The 12060-nt window shown below is 37.3% G+C and overlaps 1 protein-coding gene across 1 annotated transcript in view; it reads left to right on the plus strand.

Annotated features, from left to right (window-relative positions):
- Positions 1–12060, plus strand: part of kiaa0586 (KIAA0586 ortholog) — a 158936-nt gene that overhangs the window by 22329 nt on the left and 124547 nt on the right. The gene's annotated exons all lie outside the window — the stretch shown is intronic.

Below are 12060 nucleotides of genomic sequence, written 5' to 3' on the forward strand. Positions count from 1 at the left end.
AAGCTATTCAGCACGCCACGACGGCCTCCACATGGGCTAGCTGAAGTGATTGTTTAATGTGTGCTGTTTGTGTTATTCCGTTAGCAACAAGTTATGTTACTGGCACATGATAAATGCTGTTTTACATATTCAGGAGGTGTTAAAATAGTATATGATTGCCCTGCTCTCAGCACACTGTGTCTTATTCTGTTATGGCTCAAATTAGGAACTGTTAGCTGTTCCTCTATCTGAGTGTCAGAGTATTTTGGTGTGGAAGAAAAGCGGGAGAGGGAAAATGCTTGCACATGCCTGAGATGGCCCAGGGGATGTATTCTTCATTTAGAATTCAGCTGGTAGTCATGTGACTTGTCAGTCGTACTCTTGCATTGGCTGCGGGAGTGAGGGAAAACAGTTGGTGCGTGGCTGTTGCTATGACTCAAACTAATACTCGTTCTCTCTCTACAGAAGCTCAGACAAATAGAAGGTGGCACAGTTCATTCATGGCAGCTGGCCATGCAAGAGCATCCACATCCAAATAATGGAGCTGCTTAGGTCAGGGAACAATGCATATGTCAAGCTATTTTACTGAAGGGGGCTCTGTGGTTGAATTCCATAGTGCACATCTTGTAGATCACAATTTACACGAGGTCCATGAAAAAGCTTCTTTAAGCATGTAATAGTTTTTTTTTATATTGAAAATATAGGAAAGGCCATATGCATTTAAAAATGTTCTTTGTTTTTAATCAGCATGTTATGTTAATTTCGCACTAACATCTTGTTTAGTTATGCATTAGTTAATTACGTTAATGCATTAATGTAATGAAGGTGCAGCGTTTGAAATATGCAGCATTTTTTTAGAACTCATAACTACATGTTTTTCCACTGCATCAACTTGCTCCAATTAAAGAGTGCCTTTTTTTCACCCTTGGATGCATAAATATTTGTAATCAGAAGATGAGCAATGAGATATTCAAGAGTTTTGAGCAGAATAAATTTGTTTTCGAATATGTATTGTTTCACAGACAAAATCAAGGTTCTTGTGCGAAAGTAGTGCAATTGATTGCTTAAGTTATGCATCTGAATAAAATGTTTCTTTCTAAAGCCACATATTTCAGAGATGCAAAATAATTTGCCCATGAAATGTTCTGTGATAAAAGGGTTACTGTAAGCTTAAGCACTTAAAAAAACAAAGTTTTAAATACAACATACAAATCAACTGAAAATAGACATCTGGAACACCTGCTATGTCTAACCTTTTCACCTCTTATCAGTTTGCAACCCTGATATTTACATGTTATTGAACTCACATGAGAGCAGAATGAATAAGGTATGCGGTTTGGCTCCAAATTGATTAGATTGTCCACAGAAAACACATGCAATATAACCTTATTCCTTGTAAACTGAATTAAGTTTTGGTGTCATGCTTTGTGGTGCATTGCAGTAATATTGTCTCTGCTCTGTCTGTGAGGAATCAAAGGTGTGGTGGCTGGGTCAGGAGTGGGGTGCCCTTGGCTGTCTCGCTAATCACATAGGCTTCAAGTTTTCGGCAGACATACAAAGAAAAACATAAATAAACAGTTATCCCAACCCCACCCATTGGGGAAGGTTGGGGTCTGACTTCCTGTTTACTACACACACGTTTTGTGTGGTGTCAGAGCATGTGTGTCGAATTCTGCACCTTTTCATGGAACGTTAGATACACAGACAACTACAAGACATGCATGAGACTATTAAATTAGTCTAGTAACAAAAACAGTCCTGTTAATTGTTAGGTTGTTAGGTCGGCGGGCAGATTTTTGCATAAATGATCAAGAAATTTGATAGTCTTGTCTATCAGAGGATTGCATAGTTATTTTAGTGGCTGTTTGGATTCAGAAGGGTACATAGGCCTATCAGCAGAATGCATGTTGTTTGCAAGATTTTCTTGCATGTATTCATGTGAAGGGTATCCTTTGCAATTCAAATATTTAATATATATTTTTTTCTCTATACATTTATTTATGTAGAAACAAACCTCTCAAAAATGAAAATGTCTAGCATTCTTGGTAACCATCTCTGTCGTAGCTCGCCTGTTTTGGAACATTTGTTTTTAGTCGCATTGTAAAATCACTGCAGTCTGTCCACCCTTTGCTAGTCAGGGAACACATTGGCTTCTTCCCCTCCTCCAATTCCCTTCATCCCCATAACACACACACACACACACACACACACACACACACACACACACACACACACACACACACACACACACACACACACACACACACACACACACACAGTCTCTCTCTCTCTCTCTCTCCCTCCAAGGCAGAAGTTTCCAGCGGATAAAAATACAGCCACTCCAAAGGTTACGCTGCAGTGCCATCTTACACAGTTGCCCATGGTAACAGCCTTGTTCAAAACATCATTTATTCAGGAATGTGCAGACACAAAGAATGGAGACAGAGGTTCACTGTTAACCCCCCGTATGCCAGACTTTAACTGGCTGTTGCACAATTCTACAGTACAAGAACAACTTGCATGTTCTTTGTTAAAAAAGGACAGTTGAGATTTTTTTGGATGTTAAAATACTTTTCTTCCATCCCAGCTTAATATGCAGAGACCGCTATAAGTAAAGCATTTGTAGTTAGATTAAACTTTTTGTTTGAGCAGGTGAAATGGTCTGTTTGACTGACAGTGTTTTGGAATACTGTGTCTTGTGGCACATAAATTAATAGCACACACTCACGGCAAAATCATAAGGATTCGTATGACTTTTATACATTTGGCTAATTCGTATGATATCATGCGACTGTACTCGTATTTGTACAGTTTTCACTACAGAGGACATTGTTTCCATCTAATACACGTCAATGACTTGCTTCTTTTACACTCAACAGCTTACTATCATGTTTACACACTCTACTGATCGGTAAGGTTTGGGTAAGTGCATAATATTAATCAGCATGTCCTTGACACCTCATGCGTGGAACTCGCGCTTCCCCATTGCACATCCGGGCATAGCCATGTTTACACAGGTGTCTTAATTGCAATGTTGTTGTCTTGAAAGCAAGTATTGCATTAGAATGGCGGCCAAAAGACAGAGCAAAATCAAAATATCGATTGCCATTCTTTAAATAGCCATGTTTATGAGTCGTAATTGCAGTGCTGTTTTCATGCAAACATTAATTGCATTGTTTATCTTGCATTTTAAATGGCGACCAACAATCAGAGCAAAATCTTGTTTTTAAATCTAATGTTAAATATTGATTGTTGTTCTTCAAATAGCCATGTTTATATGAGTGTCTTAATTGCAAGACCATTTTCTTTCGAGACTTTATTGCGTTATTTATATTGCATTTTGAATGGCGAACAAGAATCTGAGCAAAATCTTGTTCCCAATATAATTAAATATCGTTTGAGTTCTGCCCCCTGATGGTGTCTCTTCATATTCATTTAGTAGTTCTTTTCCTTAAAAAAACAAACAAACATAACAATGCAAGTCCTTTAACCGCATATTCTCTCTCCTCTTTTCCCCCAGCGTGTCAGGGCATCCCTGACTGCGATATGGCATAACTCTCTTCGCCTGTGCTCGTTATTTAGCCCCAACAGAGGTGGTTTATGTGCGAAGGGGTTATTCCTATTTTGTTTTCATTCACTGTGCCTCAGAGTACAGCCATTTATAGACAATGATGTCAGCACTATCTTTCATAGCCCAGGGCCTCTTTGGCACATAATATATGCAATCTTAGACATTCCATTCCTGCCGCGCAAATAAGCTGCAGGCTACAGTGGGTGTGTGCCTCCCCCCCTCTTTCTGCAGATATTAAAGGTGCAGAGAGGGAATTGATTTTCTACTTGCATTTCACTCCTACTCCCTCATTTATTTATTTCATTTTGGGGAGACTTTTTTCTCTTTTCTAGTTCAGAGAAAATGCAAAATGTCATCCCTTCAGCTTGTTGTGGATATAATTAGATGGGTTCATTTGTGAAAAAATTTGCTACTTTTTGACACATTTTAATGCATTATCTATTTCTCTCTTTTTGATTTTCTAAGTACATTTACATTAACATTCTTATTTAAAGGATGTATGACAGAAATTTCTTTGGGTAACCTATCCATTTAGTAAACATTTGCCATCATCTTTTTTAAAGATTGATTTTATATTTATATTTATCAAATCCTTACATAAGAATGTGGGCCTTGCGAAATGGATGTAGCTCGGGTCTACCCTTGACTAATGGCATGTGGGTTATAAAAAGGGGGCCGTTTTGGCAGTGTCTCAGATGTTTTTCATTAGCTTGTAAAGGACATACATTTTCAGATGGAATTCCAATTTGCATTTCAAGGCAGGTCAGGTCATTCCTTGAGGGACAGAGCCTATTACAGCTTCCTGTAGATTCCCGCCAAAGAGGTTTGGTGTGGGGTGGATGGGTTGCTAGTTTGGGGGCAGAGAAAAGGGGTGGTGTTTCTGAGCACATGAAAATGGACTATTGGGCACCATGGAGACTCTGTCTGTCTTGAAAAGCTCGCAACCTGGATTGTTCAAGGGTGGATTCACTTGATTGATCTAAAGTGTTGAACTGAGAACCAACTGAATACCTAACGGAGAGCAACCTTTGTAACCGCCCAAGCTTTTGACTCTTTTATGTGCTATCAAACTACATTTTTAAAGGGATAGTTCATCCAAACATGAAAATTGTGTCATCATTGACTCACCCTACATGTTGTTTCAAACCCGTCATGACTACTCTCTTCTATAGAACACAAGAGGCGAAAATGAAAGTGAATGGTTACTGAGGCTTACGTTCTGTCTAACATCCCCTTTTGTGTTCCATTAGAAAATAAAGTAATATGGGGTTGGAGGGTGAGTAAATCATTTAAAACATTTGGGGCGAACTATCTCTTAAAATATGCTTAACACATGAACTAACACATAATAAAGGCACATTCTGTCATTTTACAAGACCTTCAGCTCTGTATTTTTAGTTTGTTGTTGCATAGGCTGGTTGGAAGGAAAGGGTTAATATGTAACAGAGCAGTTATTGGCTGGCTGGCTGGCTGGAGAAATTTTGCCCCCTTTCATTCTCTGGGTTGTTTACATGACTGGCATCCATTTTAGACTGGAGCTCTGCTAACATAGGGCGGTCTCAGGTTTCTGAAGGCTTTCACAGTGCAGTGAGTTCAGTTAGTGGCTTGTTCTGTCATCCATATTGCACTGGGGGGGCCCTTCCCCCAACACACACACACACACACACACACATTCTTCAGTCTGGTCACAATCCACTGTACCCTGAGAGAGTATATTTTTCCCCTAAGTGCTCTGTAGTTTACTAATGCAATAAGTCATAAGAGGCTGCACGTTACAGTGAATTTACCTTAGGTAAGGGGTGTTCTTAGGCATGATGTGAAACAGAAGGCTCTTTAATCATATATAGTAGATGTTACCTCCGTTTCAGTAAATTGTCAAATTGATCTTAACATTTGGAATAAATAAATAATATTGTTCATTTGCCTAACTGTAGTCTACAGTTGCAAAGCAACGTAGCAACTTGGCACATTAAAATAGAATGTGCGGCCACACATTTAGTTTGAAAAAGCATTTGGGAATATTCTGGATTCTATAAAAGCATTTGTTGCATGATGTTGACTACCACAAACAATTATTTAGTCAACCCTCATTTCTTAAAAAAAAGCCAATATTCTTGGGTTACAGTGAGACACTTACAATGGAAGTGAATGGGGGTGATTTTTATAGGGGTTAAAGACAGAGATGTGAAGCTTATAATTTAATAAAAGCAATTACATAAAATGTTGTGTTAAATCTTGTGTATTATTTGAGCTGTAAAGTTATTTAACCGTTGTTTAAGGGTTTAAAGTGTTATGTCGTCATGGCAACAAAGTTGTAACATTTAATATAACTTTACACCGTAAAGGTTAGTAAGCAATTTTATCAAACTAAAACCTTGTTAACACGCGTATTGTTTGCATCTTGTGGATATACTTTTGAAACAGTTAACGTTTCACACCCATTCACCTCCATTGTAAGTGCCTCACTGTAAACCCGATTTACTTTTTTTAAAGAAAAGGAGGGACAAGTCGAAATAAAGTTTTGTGGTAATCAATATTATGCAACAAATGCTGTCGATTGAGCTTAACTTGTATTGAACCCAGAATATTCCTTTAATTTTGAAATGTGTATGCCTCATTCACACTAAAACAGAGCATTTTGAAAATGCTCTTCATTACCCCATCCTTTGGAAAACGGTGCCGTTAGACGTACAACTGCTTCAAATGCGGCTCATCTAATCAGAATTTAGAATTGGAACTATCCATTTGATAAAAAAATAATAATCCACGAGAGGCCATGGTTTATAGTGATTTTACCATGGGTAAGGGGCTGTTCACACAAACACATTTTCCACCTATCTGCGCTGTTTTTCATGAAAATATGTGTTAGATCGGCATCTCTGATCGGCGCGTTTCGCATTTTTAGATGCTGTGTCTGGCTGCGTTCTGTTCTTCTTCTTTTTTTTTTTTTTTTTTTAGGCCATGTTCAAACTAATACATTTTAATTTAGTTTTGCATTGATTTCACTATGCACTCTCATACACTGGAATAGTTTTCTCTCCACTATAAAACAGAGCATCAATGACATTGAGAAACTGAAAACCGAGTTTTCAAACTTAAACAAAATAGTGTTGACGTGGCCTTAGACACAAGGACGTATTTGGTGTGAACAGCCCATAAAGGTTTCCTTTTAAAGTACTCTTAATTGCTTTGATTCTTTCTCAAGTTGTTTTGTGTTCCCCGTATCACTCAAGCTTGTCTTCAATTTGAAAGTGCATGCTTACACAGAGCTCTTAAGGGATCAGGATGCTGTGTCTGCATTAGTATCCATGTCTGTCCTGTTGCCTTGATCCTATACCAACAAACACAGATGATCTCACTGTACCAAAACCATCTGTATTAATAGCTGCGAAACTCCCATGTAATGAAAACCTTCCCAACGACCTTGTGGTGAAATCAAAGGTTGTCATCTATCTCCGATGCAGCTGCGAGAAAGGACAATGGGTGTGGTTTGCCCACTGAAGGGCCTAATTGGATGGTTCTTTAAAAGGTGGTGTCATTTGTCTGTTTCATTTCCATCACATATGCCTTTGAAGTATTATTTCAAGCCCTCTGATTGGATCTAATCAAGCATTTCTCTTTGTAAAAAAAACTAAAAACTACCCTGTTAACACACCCGGAGTGATATCATCTGCTTTCATTTAGAAATTAAATGTATTGATCAGCCTCCTGTGCTGTTTGTTTCAATCATGTCAACATATAACATCCTCAATTTGTAAGATAGATTTAGCCTTTTGTTCAATCAGTAGACTTTGTATGGTACTGTATGCATGCTGCACATTTGTTTCAAATTATTTTGTGATCATAAAATTTTTTCTGCTGCAAATACTATTGGTCATTTACAAGTATTGAATTAAGTGGACTTTGACCTTTTCAGTTGGGTTTGATCATCAACCAGGCTGCTGACCATGGTTATCAGTTTAGTTTGGGAGTAGTCAGAATTGAAAGCAAATGATAGAGATCATAGAGCCGATCTGTAATTTTAATGTTTTGAATTACACAAGTTCACTCTTGTGTTTGATCTTTGCAGAATTAACAAGAAATATCAGGCATGAAGTTTCTTCCATGATGCACCACAAACCAAATGGGTGAATGTTAATTGGAAAGAAATTATCGGATTATATTTCACTCCAAAATCATGAGTGTATTTAAAAAAAAAAAAACTTTTATGTTATATATACATACACACTACTGGTCAAAAGTTTTGAAAGACTTGACTGAAATGTTTCTCATGATCTTAAAAATCTTTTGATTTGAAGGTGTATGCTTACATTTTTTTAATTAGTTTTGTAGACAAAAATATAATTGTGCCACCATATTAATTTATTTCATTATAAAACTCAAATTTAATAAAAAATAAAAGTTTTTGAAATTGATATCTTGATGACCAAATAATAAAGAAAACAATAATTGCCCAAAATAGATGGGAACTACTTCAATACTGTTTAAAAAGCATCCCAGGGTGATTCCTCAAGAAATTGGTTGAAAAAAATGTCAAGAGTACATGTCTGCAAATTCTAGGCAAAGGGCGACTACTGTGAAGATGCCAAAATATTACGTTTTTATATATTTAGTGTTTTGTTTAGTCACAACATAATTCCTATAGTTCCAATTATGTTATTCCATAGTTTTGATGACTTTACTATTATTCTAAAATGTGAAGAAAACAAATGTGTGTTTCAAAACGTTTGACTGGTTGTGTGTGTATATGTATGTATGTATGTATGTATGTATGTATATATATATATATATATACACACGCGCACACACACAGTATATACTATACACACTGGCAGACAACATTTGGAATAATGTACAGTTTTTGATGTCACCAAAGTGGCAATCAGCTGATCACAAAATATAGTCAGGACATTACTGATGTAAAAACAGCACCATCACTATTTGAAAAAAATTACTTTTGACCAAATCTAGACAGGCCCCATTTCCAGCAGTCATTACTCCAACACCTTATCCTTGAGTAATCATGCGAAATTGCTAATTTGTTACTAGAAAATCACTTGCCATTAATTATATCAGACGCAGTTGAAAGCTATTTGGTTCATTAAATGAAGCTTAACATTGTGTTTGTTTTTGAGTTGCCACAGAATGCAATAGACTGGCATGTCTTAAGGTCAATATTAGGTAAAAATGGCAAAAAAGAAAAGGCTCTCTCTAGAAATTGTTTGAGCAATGAAGGCTATACAATGCTTGAAATTGCCAAAAAAACTGAAGATTTCATACAAAGATGTACACTACAGTCTTCAAAGACAAAGGACAACTGGCTCTAACAAGGACAGAAAGAGATGTGGAAGGCCAGATGTGCTGCTAAACTAGAGTATAAGTACATCAGAGTCTCTAGTTTGAGAACTAGATGCCTCACATTTCCTCAGCTGACAGCTTCAGGCGTTCCTTATGGAAAGAATTGCAAAGAAAAAGCCACTTTTGAAACAGAAAAACAAAAAGAAAAAGGTTGGAGTGGGCAAAGAGACAATAGATAATTGGAAAAGAGTGTTATGTATCTTAACCCCATTGAGCTTCTGTGGGATCAGCTAGACTGTAAGGTGCGTGAGAAGTCCCGACAAGACAGCCATATCTATGGCAAGTGCTACAGGAAGTGTGGGGTGAAATGTTACCCGAGTATCTGGACAAACTGACAGCTGGAATGTCAATTATCTGCAAAGCTGTCATTGCTGCATGTGGAGGATTTTTTGATGAGAACTCTTTGAAGTAGCTTAAGAAGTTCTGACATTTTTTTCAAATTGTAATAGTCATTTTTCATGTTATTAATGTCCTGACTATAAATTGTAATCAGTTGAATGCCACTTTGGTGAATAAAAGTACCAACTTCTTTCCATAAGAAACATGTTGTGTTATGAACAAAATCTGTACATTATTCGAAGCTTTTGGCCGCCAGTATGTATATGTGTATATATGTTTTGTGTATCTAGTAGTTTGTTTGAGGGTTACAACTATGAGAATTTTGGAAGTGTCATGTAAACAATATCACAATGCAAATATAAATATAAAAAATATATATATTTTATTATTTTCTTTGTTTATTTTATTATTTTCTTTGTTTTTCTTTATTATTTATATATATTTATTTTCTATAATGGTAATGAGATAAAAAATAATCGCTATAAAATAATGTAAAATTGGGGAAAAATGTAATGGTTTTGAAGAAATTTGACCCAGACGTTGCTTGATAGTTTTGTGAGATTCACCCAAAAATATTTGTATTTGTTTATGTCATACATTTTTCCTCAAACAGCCCTTATTTCCTCCCACAGACCTGGCAAAACTGAAAAGCAAGCAGCTACATTCTGAAATAACATTAATATTTAATTCTCTACTTCCCATTTAGAACAGTTGTAGTCATGTATTTTATGCCCCCCCCTGCATTTTATTTCACTCCGTCTCCCCCCTGTTTTGTTGACTGCACATTTTCACAGCATATCCAGCTGATGCCTGCCATGCTCTGTGTTTGATGACCTCATTTGCCAGCTGCTGATCGGTTAATAGAGACTCTCGCTGTGTCTCGTTTGGAAGGATGTGTCCTCCGGAGGTCGCAATTGTCGGCCGCATACGTCATCGAGGCTGTCTCGTTTCAGAAAAGCGAGTAGGACACTTTGAATGCAATTCGGAGCATCCATTGTGGGCACTCACAACCCACAATTCTTTGCTTCAATGTACATGTCCAAAAATGACCCCATTTTGCCCCTAAATATGATGTTCAAATGCAAGGAATGTTATTTCCCAAGTTGAGGTATGGGTGCAGAGTATATAATATGTGTAATTATATTAATATATAATTAAAATAAAGTATTAGAATAAAAGTACTCCTGTAAAATCTTTACATCATTACAACTCTCCTAAAATGTACCTCATACATTCCCTTCTAAAGGGACTTTGTTCCCTTCTCACTCAAAGCGCTTGCGCATGTTAAATTGTGGCGTGCTGTCATAGTAACCATTTTACGTTCCATTTCCATTTGTCCTTCAAAGGCGGTCTCATTTAAACGAGACTTGTTTAAAGGAGAACACTCGGTTTACAGCAGCCATCAAAGGACGCGTCCTACCTAGTATGCAAAAAAAAAGGGTTCCTGTCTGGGTTTCGGTGAGACACTTACAGTGGAAGTGAATGGGGCCAATCCGTATACTTTAGCCACAAGACATAACGAGACACAGCTATTGACACTTCTGTACCCCAAATGCCACCAGTACCCCCTGCAAACGGTGATATTTCGGATGGCCACAGCCGTAATCACCTTCCTCCTTTCACCCCTCCCCACCTGTAGCCCATCTGTTGCTTGAATGAGACTTGTGATGGTGCTTCATTAAAGAGTGTTAGAGAAATGTCAGCAGCTGCACCAGACTTCCCTTCACACTTCCAGACTTGACTTGAAATAAGAAAGAGGAGAAAAAGTATATGTAAATTGTTTTCGCAGACTGTTTATTTCAGTCTCGGCTGTGATGTCATTCACGCCAGTCTTGAAATGGTGTATAGCACAGGAATACTGTTGAAATTCAAACAAAGAATGAAAGAATGTCATTGACAAACTCGCCTTTGTGAATTTCTTCCCCCATTGCAGGCCCTGGTGCTCTCAAGTCATGACTGAATTTGAAACACTCGCACCATTGATTGGATTTCCATGGGGCTGAATGAATATTGAAACAATGTCTCTTACACATAGCAGATTCATCAATATAGTCCTTGTTTATATTTAGGCAAAGGTTCACCTTTTATTTTTAAAAGAATTTGTATTTTTGTGGCATATATTCAGAATCAATATAAAGTGATTCTTGGGATATTTAGATGCGGTTGCTAGGGTATTCTATTTTTTTGCCACATTGTTGCTAAGTGGTTTCTAGTTTTTTGTGGGGGATTCTTACTGCCGTGAAAAGAGTAAGAAAGTGAAAAGAGCTCACCTCCAGGTCTCTATTATATTCTGGCCCCTAGATAGGGCTCGGGTCACTTCTTCATCGCCCGCTCGGCAAAAATCATAAGTCACATTACTTTAAAAAGTATATCTCTCCTCAGCCCAAACTATTTGAGATAATACACCTCATCCGTAGTACAAATGGTGTGGAATGAGTGACATGGGGTAGGGGTTTGTCCGTAACATAAAAGCGATGCAACAGTATTAGTAATTTGTGCATTAGAAAGCACTACTAATTACAGATGTCTTGATTCAGACCTTTTGTAGTGCAAATGTGTCTCTTAATTTATACTTACTGGGTGAAAAGGATTTGTTTAGTTTACCTAAAAATTACTGACTGAATGCAATGATGTGTTCGTTTGGTGATATTTATGCAGTCCACACACTGAAATTCTTGACCTAGGAGAACTCATCTAATTGAAGAGCGTAGGTGATTTGGTGAAGAAGAATGTTCCAGGTTCAAATCAATTTAAGCTCAATTAACAGCATTTGTGACCTAATGTTTAGTACCACAAAAAATTATTACGACTCA

The sequence above is a fragment of the Xyrauchen texanus genome, chromosome 16 (assembly GCF_025860055.1).
Source record: "Xyrauchen texanus isolate HMW12.3.18 chromosome 16, RBS_HiC_50CHRs, whole genome shotgun sequence".
NCBI classification, from domain to species: Eukaryota; Metazoa; Chordata; class Actinopteri; order Cypriniformes; family Catostomidae; genus Xyrauchen; species Xyrauchen texanus.